Source organism: Salvelinus fontinalis, chromosome 22, assembly GCF_029448725.1.
Source record: "Salvelinus fontinalis isolate EN_2023a chromosome 22, ASM2944872v1, whole genome shotgun sequence".
NCBI lineage: Eukaryota > Metazoa > Chordata > Actinopteri > Salmoniformes > Salmonidae > Salvelinus > Salvelinus fontinalis.
The window spans coordinates 7731630-7747778 of record NC_074686.1 but is presented as its reverse complement, the minus strand read 5'-3'; positions in this window follow the sequence as shown (position 1 = coordinate 7747778).

Sequence of the window (16149 nt, the reverse complement as noted above, 5' to 3'; positions counted from 1 at the left end):
CTCAATCCCATTGAGCATGTCTGGACCTGTCGGATCGGAGGGTATGAGGGCTAGGGCCATTCCCCCCAGAAATGTCCGGGAACTTGCAGGTGCCTTGGTGGAAGAGTGGGGTAACATCTCACAGCAAGAACTGGCAAATCTGGTGCGGTCCATGAGGAGGAGATGCACTGCAGTACTTAATGCAGCTGGTGGCCACACCAGATACTGACTGTTACTTTTGATTTTGACCCCCCCCCCCCCCCCCCTTTGTTCAGGGATACATTGTTCCATTTCTGTTAGTAAAGAAAAAAAACACAGTTTATTTCGAAAATTAAAAATTTAGAAAATAAACACAGTTGACAGTGAGAGGACGTTTATTTTTTTGCTGAGTTTATATTATTCGTAGCCGTCTATTTACCACCACAGACCGATGCTGGCACTGAGACCACACTCAACCAACTCTATAAGGCCATAAGCAAACAGGAAAATGCTTATCCAGAAGCGGCGCTCCTAGTGGCCGGGGACTTAAATGCAGGCAAACTTAAATCAGTTTTACAAAAATAAATTAGGAAAAAGTTTTAGGAAAAAAAACTCTAGACCAACTTAACTCCACACACAGAGATGCATACAAAGCTTTCCCTCGCCCTCCATTTGGAAAATCTGACCACAATTATATCCTCCAGATTCCTGCTTACAAGGAAAAACTAAAGCAGGAAGTACCAGTGACTCGCTCAATACAGAAGTGGTCAGATGACGCGGATGCTACTCTACAGGACTGTTTTGCTAGCACAAACTGGAATATGTTCCGGGATTCATCCAATGGCATTGAAGACTATATCACCTCGGTCATCGTATAGGCGGTGTCAGAGGAAAGCCCATAAAATTGTCATAGACTCCAGTCACCCAAGTCATAGACTGTTTTCTCTGTTACTGCATGGCAAGTGGTACCTGAGCGCCAAGTCTAGGACCAAAAGGCTCCATAACAGCTTCAACTGCTGAACAATTAACCACACGGCCACCCGGACTGATCCCTCCATTTGTTTTGTACACTGCTGCTACTCGCTGTATAATATCTATGCATAGTCACTTCACCCCTACCTACATGTACAAATTACCTCAACTAACCTGTACCTCCACACACTGACTCGGTACCGGTACCCCTGTATATAGCCTCATTATTGTTATTTTATTGTGTTACTTTTTATTATTTTTTACTTTAGTTTATTTGGTAAATATTTTATTAACTCTTCTTGTACTGCACTGTTGGTTAAGGGCTTGTAAGTAAGCATCCACGGTAAGGTCTACACTTTGTTGTTTTCGGCACATGTGACGAATAAAGTTTGATTAGATTTGTAGAATTATAGTGAAGACATGAAATAACACATCTGGAATCATATAGTAACTAAAAAAGTATTAAACAAATCAAAATATATTTTAGATTTTTTAATGTAGCCACCCTTTGCCTTGATGACAGCTTTGCACACTCTTGGCATTCTCTCAACCAGCTTCACCTGTTCCCACAAATGCAGAGCACTTGTTGGCTGCTTTTCCTTTTCCACATCCCAAACAATCTCAATTGGGTTGAGGTCGGGTAATTGTGAAGGTCATCTGATGCAGCACTCCATCACTCTCCTTCTTGGTCAAATAGCCCTTACACATCCTGGAGGTATGTTGGGTCATTGTCCTGTTGAAAAACAAATGATAGTCCCACTAAGCGCAAACCAGATGGGATGGCGTATCTGTCACAATTTGTGTGTATAGGTGGCAGGGAAGTCAGGCGCAGGAGAATTAAACTTGGTAAACTGGAGTAATTTAATAAAACAAAACATACCAAAACCATAAATACAAATGAAACAAATTGGGTACGAGGTCCCGTCGCTCACCAAATACAAACAACACGACACTGAACATAAAACAATCTCTGACAAAGACATGATGGGAAACAGAGAGTTAAATACACAACAGGTAATGAATGGGATTGAAACCAGATGTGTAGGAATACGAGACAAAACCAACGGAAAATGAAAAATGGATCAATGATGACGTCGACCGCCGAGCACCACCCGAACAAGGAGAGGCATCGACTTCGGCAGAAGTCGTGACAGTATCGCTGCAGAATGCTGTGATAGCCATGCTGGTAAAGTGTGCCTTGATTTCTAAATAAATCACTGACAGTGTCACTAGCAAAGCACACCCTCACCAACACACCTCCTCCTCCATGCTTCACGGTGGGAACCACACAAGCGCAGATCATCCGTTCACCTACTCTGCGTCTCACAAAGACAAGCAAAAATCTCAAATTTGGACTCATCAGACCAAAAGACAGATTTCCACTGGTCTAATGTCCATTGCTCGTGTTTCTTGGCCCAAGCAAGTCTCTTCTTCTTATTGGTGTCCTTTAATAGTGGTTTCTTTGCAGCAATTCAACCATAAAGGCCTGATTCACACAGTCTCCTCTGAACAGTTTATGTTGAGATTTGTCAGTTACTTGAACTCTGTGAAGCATTTATTTGGGCTGCAATTTCTGAGGCTGGTAACTCTAATGAACTTATCCTCTGCAGCAGAGGTAACTCTGGGTCTTCCATTGCTGTGGTGGTCCTCATGAGAGCCAGTTTCACCATAGCCCTTGATGGTTTTTGCGACTGCACTTAAAGAAAGTGTAAAAGTTATTGAAATTCTCTGTTTTGACTGACCTTTATGTTTTAAAGTAATAATGGACTGTAATTTCTCTTTGCTTATTTGAGCTGTTCTTGCCCTAATATGGACTTGGTCTTTTACCAAATAAGGTTATCTTCTGTATACCACCCCTACCCTGTCACAACTCAACTGATTGGCTCAAGCACATTAAGAAGGAAAAACATTACATAAATTAACTTTTAACAAGGCACACCTGTCAAATGAAATGCATTCCAGGTGACTACCTCATGAAGCTGGTTGAGAGAATGCCAAGAGTGTGCAAAGCTGTCATCAAGGCTACTTTGAAAAATCTCAAATATATACTTTATTGGTTACTACGTTTTTGGTTACTACATGATTCCATATGTGTTATTTCATAGTTTTGATGGTGTCACGATCGTGTGGGAGTGAGACGGACCAAAACGCAGCATGTGGAAAATAAGCCATCTTCTTTTTATTGTGAAGAAGGCAAAACGAAACACTTACAAAAGACCGTGAAGCTATAAACGTAGTGCACACACACAGGCTACAAACGTTCAACATAGACAATTCCCCACAACAAACTAAAGCCTATGGCTACCTTAAATATGGCTCCCAATCAGAGACAACAGAAACCAGCTGTCTCTAATTGGGAACCCATTCAGGCAACCATAGACTTTCCTAGACAACTACACACAACATAGACACAGCTAGACAACTATACTAAACATAAACCCAACTACTCTAAATAAACCGCTGAAACCTTACAATCACCCTGGACACTACAAAACCCACATAAATACCCATGTCACACCCTGACCTAACTAAAATAATAAAGAAAACAAAGAATACTAAGGCCAGGGCGTGACAGATGGGTTATAAACTGACATATAGAATTGTTTTAAGGTTGGAATAGTGCCAAATGTAAAGTTTTGTGGAGGAGGAATAATGGTCTGGGGATGTTTTCATGGTTCGGGCTAGGCCTCTTAGTTCCAGTGAAGGGAAATCTTAACGCTACAGCATACAATGACATTCTAGACAATTCTTTGTAAAAGTAATATAGGTGTTCACGTACTTTTGGTCATGTAGTGTATAAGAAAGCTCAGGAAATATTTTTGTTCGTTTTTTACACTTATTTAACCCCTTTTTTTGTGTTAGCACAAAACTACCTCCATACTTCCATACATTTTTTATACCGGAGACAAACATTGTGTTTGTGATAATCTCCCCTTTCCACAGTGGGGTTACATTAATTTGTAGCCCATGGTACCGACTTCAGATGAGTCCCGTTGGGCACTGGCAGCCGTGTTCATGTGAAGACTGATTTTTGGGATATCTCATGGTCTGACAAACACTGCTGTAGCTCGACCACCTTCTGCCGCAGATGCGGAAGGCTGCCGTAGGCGGATGTGGTGGATTGAGACGCAGCCCATGCAAAACAAATTGATCTCTCTAGCTTAAACTGAAGGACTTTGATGTGGATTTTTATATTATGTTACTTAGATTGACACACCGGTGCATCAATAGACTTCAGGCTAGGGGGTTCAAATGAAATGCATCTTGGTGTACTAACTTGTAATTATTGTGTACCTACAAAGTACATTACCCATTCTGACAATCTAATCGTCAGCTTCTCAAAGCGCCACCCAAGTGAGAAAATAAACACACTAATACACCACAGAGTACGTAACATCTACAAGGTTGTCGTTAGTTGTTACACAGGATTTACAATGCATGCAGAAAGTATTCACATCCACTGACCTTTTCCACATTTTGTTGTGTTACATCCTGAATTTAAAATGGATTAAATTTAGATTTGGTTTGGTCACTGGCCTACACACAATACCCCATAACGTCAAAGCGAAATTGTGTTTTTTGACATGTTTAAAAACGTATTAAAAATGAAAATCTGAAATTTCTTGAGTCAAGTATTCAGCCCATTAGGCAAGTCTAACTAAGTTCAGGAGTAACAATTTGCTGAACAAGCCACATAAGTTGCATGGACTCACTCTGTGTGCAATAATGGTGTTTAACAAGATTTTTGAATGAATACCTCATCTCTGTACCCCACACATACATTTTCTGTATGGTCCCTCAGTCGAGCAGTGAATTTCAAACACAGATTCAACCACAAAGACCAGGGAGGTTTTCCAATGCCTTGGAAAGAAGGGCACCTATTGGTAGATGGGTAAAATAAATAAAAGAAGCAGACAATGAATATCCCATTGAGCAGTTAAGTTATGATTACACTTTGGATGGTGTAGCAATACACCGTCACTACAAAGGTAAAGGCGCCCTTCCTAACTCAGTTGCCGGAGAGGAAGGAAACTGCTTAGGGATTTCACTATGGGTCCAATTGTTACTTTAAAACAGTTACAGAGTTTAATGGCTGTGATAGGAGAAACTTGAAGATGGATCCACAAGATATACACGGCAAGGCAGGGCTTAACGTAACCACGTCCTCGAGTAGAGTACGGCCATAGGGTACTCCCGTTACTCCTATGATAAATTGCGTACTTTACTCATAACCCGAAAACATAAACATTTTGGATATACTTGGTTGGTCATTTTTAATAGACTTTTATGTCTTCTTAATCAACAAGCTACATCATACCTAAAAACACTTTCATTATAAACGTAAACATTCTAGTATGAACAGATAGTGTTACGGCTCTCGTTGGTGGTAGGAAGAGTGGACCAAAGCGCAGCGTGGAAAGTGTTCATGATTCTTTTACTTCAAAAACACTCAAACAAAATAGCAAACGTGAAAACGAAAGCGCACAGTTCTGTCAGGCAGAAAACACGAAACAGAAAACAAGATGCCACAAAACCCAAAAGGAAAATGACAACTTATGTATGATCCCCAATCAGAGACAACGATAGACAGCTGCCTCTGATTGGGAAACACACACGGCCAAAAACAAAGAAATAGAAAACATAGACTTTCCCACCCGAGTCACACCCTGACCTAACCAAACAGAAAATAAGGAACTCTAAGGTCAGGGCGTGACAGAGACTGTCACATGGAATGTACTTCATGATTAACAGCCAATGAGACGACTTCAACTGTATACACAACTTACAGTTGAAGTCGGAAGTTTACATACACCTTTGCCAAATACATTTAAACTCAGTTTTTCACAATTCCTGACATTCAATCAGAGTAAAGCTTCTCTGTGTTAGGTCAGTTAGGATCAGCACTTTATTTTAAGAATGTGAAATAACAGAATAATAGAGAGAATGATTTATTTCAGCTTTTATTTCTTTCATCACATTCCCAGTGGGTCAGAAGTTTACATACACTCAATTAGTATTTGGTAGCGTTGCTTTTAAATTAACTTGGGTCAAAACGTTTCCGGTAGCCTTCCACAAGCTTCCCACAATAAGTTGGGTGATTTTGGCCCATTCGTCCTGACAGAGCTGGTGTAACTGAGTCAGGTTTGTAGGCCTCCTTGCTCACACACGCTTTTTCAGTTCTGCCCACAAATGTTTTATAGAATTGAGGTCAGGGCTTTGTGATGGCCACTCCAATACCTTGACTTTGTTGTCCTTAGTAATTTTGCCACAACTTTGGAAGTATGCTTGAGGTCATTGTCCATTTGGAAGACCAATTTGCGACCAAGCTTTAACTTCCTGACTGATGTCTTGAGATGTTACTTCTATATATTCACATAATTTTCCTGCATCATGATGCCATCTATTTTGTGAAGTGCACCAGTCCCTCCTGCAGCAAAGCACCCCCACAACATGATGCTGCCAGCCCCGTGTCACGCGGGACTAGGTGGGTGAAGGAATCAGACGCAGAGAGTTCCAATTGCGAAAAGTGCTCCTTTACTATAGCACACAAAAAATAAATAAGCCCAAACATACAGGGCGCAGCGAACAACTTGAATAACCCAAAACACAGGGTGTCAAGTAATTAGACAAATAAATACACCTCTACCTAAAACACACACACGTAACATAAAGACAATCCCGCACAAAACAAGGGCGGGTCTACCTACTACATATAGGGAAGCTCATTAACCGAAAACAGAAACACAGGTGAAACTAATAAGACAAAACAAACAGACAAACGAAAAAGGGATCGGTGACGGCTAGTAAGACGGTGACGACGACCGCCGAGCACCACCCGAACAGGCAGGGGAGCCAACTTCGGCGAAAGTCGTGACAGTACCCCCCTCCTGACGCGCGGCTCCCGCAGAGCGCCGCCACCGGTCTCGAGGACGACCCGGAGGGTGAGGCGCCGGGCGATCCGGGTGGAGGCGGTGGAAGTCTCTCAGTAGAGAAGGATCCAAAATGTCCCCCACCGGAACCCAGCAGCTCTCCTCCGGACCGTACCCCTCCCAGTCCACGAGGTACTGTAGGCCCCTCACCCGGTGTCTCGAGTCCAGAATGTCACGTACTGTGTACGCCGGGGACCCCTCAATATCCGGAGGGGGCGAAGGGACCTCAGGCACCTCACCGTCTTGCAGGGGACCAGCCACCACCGGCCTGAGGAGAGACACATGAAACGAGGGGTTAATACGGTAATACCTAGGAAGTTGTAACCTATAACACACCTCGTTTATTCTCCTCAGGACTTTAAACAGCCCCACACACTGCGGCCCCAGCTTCCGACAGGGCAAGTGGAGTGGCAGGTTTCGGGTCGAGAGCCAGACCCTGTCCCCCGGTGTGAACACGGGGGCCTCACTGCGGTGCTGGTCAGCGCTCCTCTTCTGCCGTTGTCCCGCTAACCTTAGCGATTCCTGGACGGCTTTCCAGGTGTCCTTGGAGCGCTGTACCCATTCCTCTATCGCAGGAGCCTCGGTCTGGCTCTGATGCCATGGGGCCAGGACCGGCTGGTAACCTAACACACACTCAAAAGGGGACATGTTCGTTGAGGAGTGGCGGAGGGAGTTCTGAGCGAGCTCAGCCCAAGGAACATACCTCGCCCACTCACCAGGCCGGTCACGGCAATATGACCGCAGAAACCTTCCCACATCCTGGTTTACGCGCTCCACCTGCCCATTACTCTCGGGGTGAAAACCCGAGGTCAAGCTGACCGAGACCCCCAGTCTCTCCATAAACGCCCTCCAAACTCTGGACGTGAATTCGGGGCCCTGATCAGAAACGATGTCCTCAGGCACCCCATAATGCCGGAAGACATGGGTAAACAAGGCCTCCGCAGTCTGCAGGGCCGTAGGGAGACCGGGCAACGGGATGAGACGGCAGGACTTAGAAAACCGATCCCCAACGACCAGGATTGTAGTACTTCCCTGGGACGGGGGAAGATCGGTAAGAAAATCCACCGATAAGTGTGTCCACGGCCGTTGTGGAACGGGGAGGGGCTGTAACTTCCCTCTAGGCAAGTGCCGAGGAGCCTTGCTCTGAGCGCACACCGAGCAGGAGGAGACATAAAATCTCACGTCCTTAGCCAACGTGGGCCACCAGTATCTCCCTCTAAGACTCCGCACTGTCCTTTCGATGCCAGGATGACCCGAGATTACGATGGTCAGTCCAGATGAGAAAAGGGTGTTTCGCCCCCTCAAGCCAATGTCTCCACACCTTCAGAGCCTTGACAACAGCTAACAACTCCCGGTCCCCCACGTCATAGTTTCGCTCCGCCGGACCGAGCTTCCTTGAAAAGAAGGCACAAGGGCGGAGCTTGGGTGGTACGCCCGAGCGCTGGGACAGCACGGCCCCGACCCCCGCCTCGGACGCGTCCACCTCCACTATGAACGCTAAAGAGGGGTCCGGATGCGCCAACACGGGCGCATTGGTGAACAGCTCCTTCAGACGACTGAAAGCTCTGTCCGCCTCTGCTGACCAACGCAAGCGCACCGGTCCTCCCTTCAGCAGTGAGGTAATGGGAGCAGCCACCTGACCAAAACCCCGGATAAACCTCCGGTAGTAATTGGCAAACCCTAAAAACCGCTGCACCGGCCTGTTTGAAGAACTCACATTTCTCCGCCTTGCAATACAGGTCATTCTCCAGCAGTCGCCCAAGTACCTTACGCACCAGAAACACATGCGCTGCGCGTGTGGCAGAGTAGATCAAGATGTCATCGATGTACACTACCACTCCCTGCCCGAGCAGGTCTCGGAGAATCTCCTCTACGAAGGATTGAAAGACAGCTGGAGCATTTGTCAACCCATATGGCATGACGCGGTACTCATAATGGCCAGATGTAGTACTAAATGCAGTTTCCACTCATCTCCTCCCCGGATACGCACCAGATTATACGCACTCCTCAGGTCCAATTTTGTGAAGAAGCGCGCCCCGTGAAATGATTCTACCGCCGTAGCGATGAGAGGTAGTGGGTAACTAAACCCCACTGTGATGGAATTTAGACCTTGATAATCAATGCACGGGCGTAAACCACCATCTTTCTTCTTCACAAAAAAAAAGCTCGAGGAGACAGGTGATGCAGAGGGCCGAATGTATCCCTTTCCCAGTGATTCAGTAACATATGTCTCCATAGCAAGTTTCAAATCAAGTTTCTTTTATATAGCCCTTCGTACATCAGCTAATATCTCGAAGTGCTGTACAGAAACCCAGCCTAAAACCCCAAACAGCAAGCAATGCAGGTGTAGAAGCACGGCGGCTAGAAAAAACTCCCTAGAAAGGCCAAAACCTAGGAAGAAACCTAGAGAGGAACCAGGCTATGAGGGGTGGCCAGTCCTCTTCTGGCTGTGCAGGGTGGAGATTATAACAGAACATGGCCAAGATGTTCAAATGTTCATAAATGACCAGCATGGTCAAATAATAATCAGGAGTAAATGTCAGTTGGCTTTTCATAGCCGATCATTAAGAGTATCTCTACCGCTCCTGCGGTCTCTAGAGAGTTGAAAACAGCAGGTCTGGGACAGGTAGCACGTCCGGTAGACAGGTCAGGGTTCCATAGCCGCAGGCAGAACAGTAGAAACTGGAACAGCAGCTAGGCCAGGTGGACTGGGGACAGCAAGGAGTCATCATGCCCGGTAGTCCTGACGCATGGTCCTAAGGCTCACGTCCTCCGAGAGAGAGAAAGAAAGAGAGAAGGAGAGAATTAGAGAGAGCATACTTAACTTCACACAGGACACCAGATAAGACAGGAGAAGTACTCCAGATATAACCAACTGACCCTAGCCCCCCGACACATAAACTACTGCAGCATAAATACTGGAGGCTGAGACAGGAGGGGTCAGGAGACACTGTGGCCCCATCCGATGATACCCCCGGACAGGGCCAAACAGGAAGGATATAACCCCACCCACTTTGCCAAAGCACAGCCCCCACACCACTAGAGGGATATCTTCAACCACCAACTTACCATCCTGAGACAAGGCCGAGTATAGCCCACAAAGATCTCCACCACAGCACAAACCAAGGGGGGGCGCCAACTCAGACAGGAAGATCACGTCAGTGACTCAACCCACTCAAGTGATGCACCCCTCCTAGGGACGGCATGAAAGAGCACCAGTAAGCCAGGGACTCAGCCCCTGTAATAGGGTTAGAGGCAGAGAATCCCAGTGGAGAGAGGTGAACCGGCCAGGCAGAGACAGCAAGGGCGGTTCGTTGCTCCAGAGCATTTCCGTTCACATTCACACTCCTGGGCCAGACTACACTCAATCATATGACCTACTGAAGAGATAAGTCTTCAGTAAAGACTTAAAGGTTGAGACCGAGTCTGCGTCTCTCACATGGGTAGGCAGACTATTCCATAAAAATTGAGATCTATAGGAGAAAGCCCTGCCTCCAGCTGTTTGCTTAGAAATTTGTCTCCTCCTGGGACAAAGGATACACGTGACTCCAAGGAAGTGCAGCGTTCTCCAGGAGGTTTTTCGCGCAGTCCCCTTGACAATGGGGTGGTAATTGGGTCGCCTTCTTTTTACTGAAGGCGACAGCCAAATCGGCATATTCAGAGGGAATGCACACGGTGGAAACCTGGTCTGGACTCTCCACCGTAGTCGCACCAACGGCAACTCCTATACACCTGCCTGAACACTCCTCTGACCACCCCTTAAGAGCACCCTGTCGTCCGGGAAATCACCAGGTTGTGCTGAGCTAGCCAGGGAATTCCCAACACCACTGGAAACGCAGGTGAGTCGATAAGGAACAGACTAATCTGCTCCTTATGACTACCCTGCGTTACCATGTCCAGTGGTACAGTGGCCTCCCTGACCATTCCTGACCCTAATGGTCGGCTATCTAAGGAGTGCACGCGGAAAGGTAGGTCTAACGACACAAGGGGAATCCCTAGCTTTAACGCGAGCCCCCGATCTATGAAATTCCCAGCTGCGCCTGAATCGACTAGCACCTTATGCTGTAGAGAGGGAGAAAACCCGAGGAAAGAGGTTAACACATACATATGACCGACAGGAAGCTCTGGGTAAGTCTGGTGCTGACTCACCTGGGGTGATCGAGTAGTGCTCCGCCTGCCCTCCCGACTCCCAGACGAGTTCCTCCAGCACCGGTCGGCCGTGTGCCCGCGTCGACCACAACTGTTGCAGGAGGACACTCCTCCTCCGGTCCCCCTCGACGCTGCCCCCCCTAACTCCATAGGGATAGGAGCAGGAGGGCTGGGAGGTGGAAACGACAGGACCTGTTCCGAACGTATGCGGGCAGCCAGCAGGTTGTCGAGACGGATGGCCATGTCAATGAGTTCATCCAGCGTGAGTGTGGTGTCCCGACACGCTAGCTCCCTGCGGACGTCCTCCCTAAGGCTACATCGGAAATGGTCTATTAAGGCCCTGTCGTTGCACCCTGCTCCTGCAGCCAAGGTCCTGAACTCCAGGGCAAAGTCCTGTACGCTCCTCGTCTCCTGACGCAGGTGGAACAGCCATTCACCCGCCGCACGACCCTCTGGTGGGTGGTCAAACACAGCTCGGAATCTGCGGGTGAACTCATGGTAATGATCCCTCGCCGAGTCTGGGCCATTCCACACTGCGTTGGCCCACTCGAGAGCTCATCCAGTCAAACAGGAGACGAGGGCGCTCACGCTCTACTCTTCGGAGGGAGTAGGGCGAACGGTTGCCAGGTAAAATTCCAGTTGGAGAAGGAAACTCTGACACCCAGCCGCCGTTCCAGCATACTCCCGTGGGAGCGTCAGCCGAAGAGCCCCGGAGCTGGATACGGTAGCAGGAACAGGAGGTGCTGGAGTAGGGGGTGCTGGAGATGAGGTGGGAAGGCCACTCCTCTCCCATCGATCCATCCTCTCCATCATTTGGTCCATAGCTGAACCAATCCTGTGGAGAACACTGGTATGATGGAGGACCCTTTCCTCCATTGATGGGAGAGGAGATGCGGCTGCTCCTGCTGATTTCATAACAGGTGCGGGATTCTGTCACGCGGGACTAGGTGGGTGAAGGAATCAGACGCAGAGAGTTCCAATTGCGAAAAGTGCTCCTTTACTATAGCACACAAAAAATGAATAAGCCCAAACATACAGGGCGCAGCGAACAACTTGAATAACCCAAAACACAGGGTGCCAAGTAATTAGACAAATAAATACACCTCTACCCAAGACACACACACGTAACATAAAGACAATCCCACACAAAACAAGGGCGGGTCTACCTACTACATATAGGGAAGCTCATTAACCGAAAACAGAAACACAGGTGAAACTAATAAGACAAAACAAACAGACAAACGAAAAAGGGATCGGTGACGGCTAGTAGGACGGTGACGACCACCGCCGAGCACCACCCGAACAGGCAGGGGAGCCAACTTCGGCGGAAGTCGTGACACCCCGTGCTTCACGGTTCGGATAGTGTTCTTCGGCTTGCAAGCCTCCCACTTTTTCCTCCAAACATAACGAAGGTCATTATGGCCAAACAGTTCTATTTTTGTTTCATCAGACCAGAGGACATTCTCCAAAAAGTGTGATCATTGTCCCCATGTGCAGTTGCAAACCTTGGTCTGACTTTTTTATGGCGGTTTTGGAGAAGTGGCTTCTTCCTTGTTGAGCGGCCTTTCAGGTTATGTCGATATAGGACTTGTTTTACTGTGGATATAGATACTTTTAAACCTGTTTCCTCCAGCAGGTCCTTTGCTGTTGTTCTGGGATTGATTTGCACTTTTCGCACCAAAGTTCGCACCAAATGTATAACACTTAATGATGTATACAGTAACTAGTATTTAACTGGCCAGTGGGGGAGTTGGCTAGTGAGACTACAATGATGATGGCTGGATTAGTCTTCATGGGAGATTGATCAGACATGCTCGTAGCAGTGGTTGTAGTGGAGGGGGATGGAGCGATGGAGATCGCCAATGTAAGGGCGAGAGGGGAACGAGAGAGAGTAGGTAGCTAAATATTGAGAGTCGTTCTTACATGTGTGATTCTTTACCACTCAAGAACAGTGTTATACTGTCTTTTCTTTACCATGTCTTCACTGTGGTATACAGGGGATGTAAGCTTGTCAGAACGGAACAGGAAGTTCCAGTTGAGGTTTATTTAAAACCTATAAATAACTGTGAAGTAAAACTAGGCCATTTTCTGACACAATCTCAAGTAATTCCTTTTTTTACCAGTAGAAGTTTCCAGGGGGAACTCTACCTCTCTTTTCAAAACATTGGCGCTGACAGGACACATCACAATGTGCAGTGCAATGTGCAGTGCAATGTGCAGTGCAATGTGCAGGCTGCAGAACTGGAGCAGACACTGGAGGTTGCAGAAGTGCTTCACCTCGCCCAGCATCGGCAGGGTCTCAATCAGCTTCCCCTGGCGCTCGCACGCGTCACACTTAGCCACCTGAGTGAGGAGACAAGCATGATGTAGAAATACCAGTTAAAGCGTACCTCATAGAATAAGAACTCACATAAGAGCTAAGGGCTGGCACAATTACAGTATAACCCTGTGACCGACGGTTATGGATGAAGGCCGCCACTAAAATATCAAGAGGAAGTTCTGTTAAGAATATGAGGGGATTTCTCAGCAGACCAAATGTAGACTAAACTTAAATAGCACATAGTGTAGAGTCTAATGAGGAAACCTGACAGGATACAGGAGCTGCGTTAATGCGCAGCAAACAGTATAAGCCAGAGGATTTTTATCAAACCAGTATAAAAGAAATCATGGTCTTTGCTCCCTTGACTTTACAGTGCAGAATAGGGAGATTAAAGGTATGCAGTATTTGTGTACGTGTCACTCACCACAGGTCGAACTTGTACAATCGGACAGGGCAGCGGAGGGGATTCTCACTGTTCTCCCGCACCTCCTTTCTCCTCGTCCTCCCTCTTCGCTGCCACACCGTCTGCATCTGCTACACACACAGGTCCACGATTACATATGAATCAAATTTGATCTATATCATTTTACTAAATGCATTAGTAAAAACAGCAACCCACACTTAAATCCCTGTTGCCAAGGCAACAGTGGCAAGGGAATAGCTCCCCAGAAACATAAGCAAAACAGTATTAGAAAGTACAAAAAATGCAAGAATGAGACAAGACAAAGATTATTCTTTTAATGAGTCGGACGGGAAGGATATAATCCAAACACCCCTACAGGCCCTCATCCCCGTCATTCGCTGGAGAAAGAAACAGAGATTTCGCAGAAAGAGATCGGGGTGCCTCGTGAGGATCAGGCGACGAGTGGCTAATCTTCCTTTGCCATCCGTACAGTTAGCTAACGTTTATTCGCTGGAAAATAAATGGGACAAACTGAAAGCATGTATATCCTACCAACGGAACATTAAAAACTGTAATATCTTATGTTTCACAGAGACGTGGCTGAACGACGACATTAATAGCATAAAGCTGGCGGTTATACACTCTATCCGCAGGATAGAACAGCAGCCTCTGGTAAGACATGGGGGGGGGGGGCTATGCATATTTGTAAACAACAGCTGGTGCATGATATCTAAGGACGTTTCGATGTTTTGCCCGCACGAGGTAGAGTATCTCATGATAAGCTGTAGAGCACACTATCTACCTAGAGAGTTGTCATCTGTATTTTTCGTAGCTGTCTACATACCACCACAGACTGATGCGGGCACTAAAACCGCACTCAATGAGCTGTATACCGCCATAAGCAAACAGGAAAATTCTCATTCAGAGGTGGCACTCCTAGTGGCCAGGGACTTTAATGCAGGGAAACTTAAATCCTGTTTACCTAATTTCTATCAGCATGTTAAATGTGCAACCAGAGGGGAAAAAACTCTAGACCACCTTTACTCCACACAGAGACGCGTACAAAGCTCTCCCTTTGGCAAATCTGACCATAATTCTATTCTCCTGATTCCTGCTTACAAACAAAAATTAAAGCAGGAAGCACCAGTGACTCGGTCTATAAAAAAGTGGTCAGACTAAGCAGATGCTAAACCACAGGACGGTTTTGCTAGCACAGACTGGAATATGTTCCGGGATTCTTCCGATGACATTGAGGAGTACACCACATCAGTCACTGGCTTCATCAATAAGTGCATCGATGACGTCGTCCCCACAGTGACTGTACGTACATACCCCAACCAGAAGCCATGGATTACAGGCAACATTCGCACTGAGCTAAAGGATAGATCTGTCGCTTTCAAGGAGCGGGACTCTAACCCGGAAGCTTATAAGAAATCCCGCTATCCCGACGAACCATCAAACAGGCAAAGAGTCAATACAGGACAAAGATCGAACCATTCTACACCGGCTCGAACGCACGTTGGATGGGGCAGGGCTTGCAAACTATTACAGACTACAAAGGGAAGGACAGCTGAGAGCTATCCAGTGACACGAGCCTACCAGATGAGCTAAATAACTTCTGTGCTCGCTTCGAGGCAAATAACACTGAAACACGCATGAGAGCATCAGCTGTTCTGGGCGACTGTGTGATCACACTCTCCGCAGCCGATGTGAGTAAGACCTTTAAACAGGTCAACATTCACAAGGCCGCAGGGCCAGACGGATTACCAGGACGTGTACTCTGAGCATGCGCTGACCAACTGGCAAGTGTCTTCACTGACATGTTCAACCTCTCCCTAACCGAGTCTGTAATACCAACATGTTTCAAGCAGACCACCATAGTCCCTGTGCCCAAAAACACTGAGGTAACCTGCATAAATGACTACCGACCCTGAGCACTCACATCTGTAGCCATGAAATGCTTTGAAAGGCTGATCATAGCTCACATCAACACCATTATCCCAGAAACCCTAGACCACATATGTCAGAGTCAAGGCCCGCGGGCCACATCCGGCCCGCGAGAAGGTTTTTTACGGCCCCTGGGATGATCTTGATTTATTATTAGAACCGGCCCGCAGACCGCAGATCTTTTACACGCACCAATACTACATTTCCCACAATGCAACGGTGACGCACCGAGCAGTAGGCTGCTTCATTTCAATATTTATTGGCACAGCAGTCGTCAGCATCACAGTAAAATTAACTTTCAGATACCCATCAAAAATGGCAAAACGGAAGGTGGACACTGAGAACCGGGGGTTTCAAACAAGGTGGGAGTCGGAGTATATGTTCACGGAGGTAGCTGGAAAACCTGTGTGTCTTCTGTGTGGAGAAAGTGTGGCGGTACTGAAAGAGTATAATCTGAGACGACATTATGA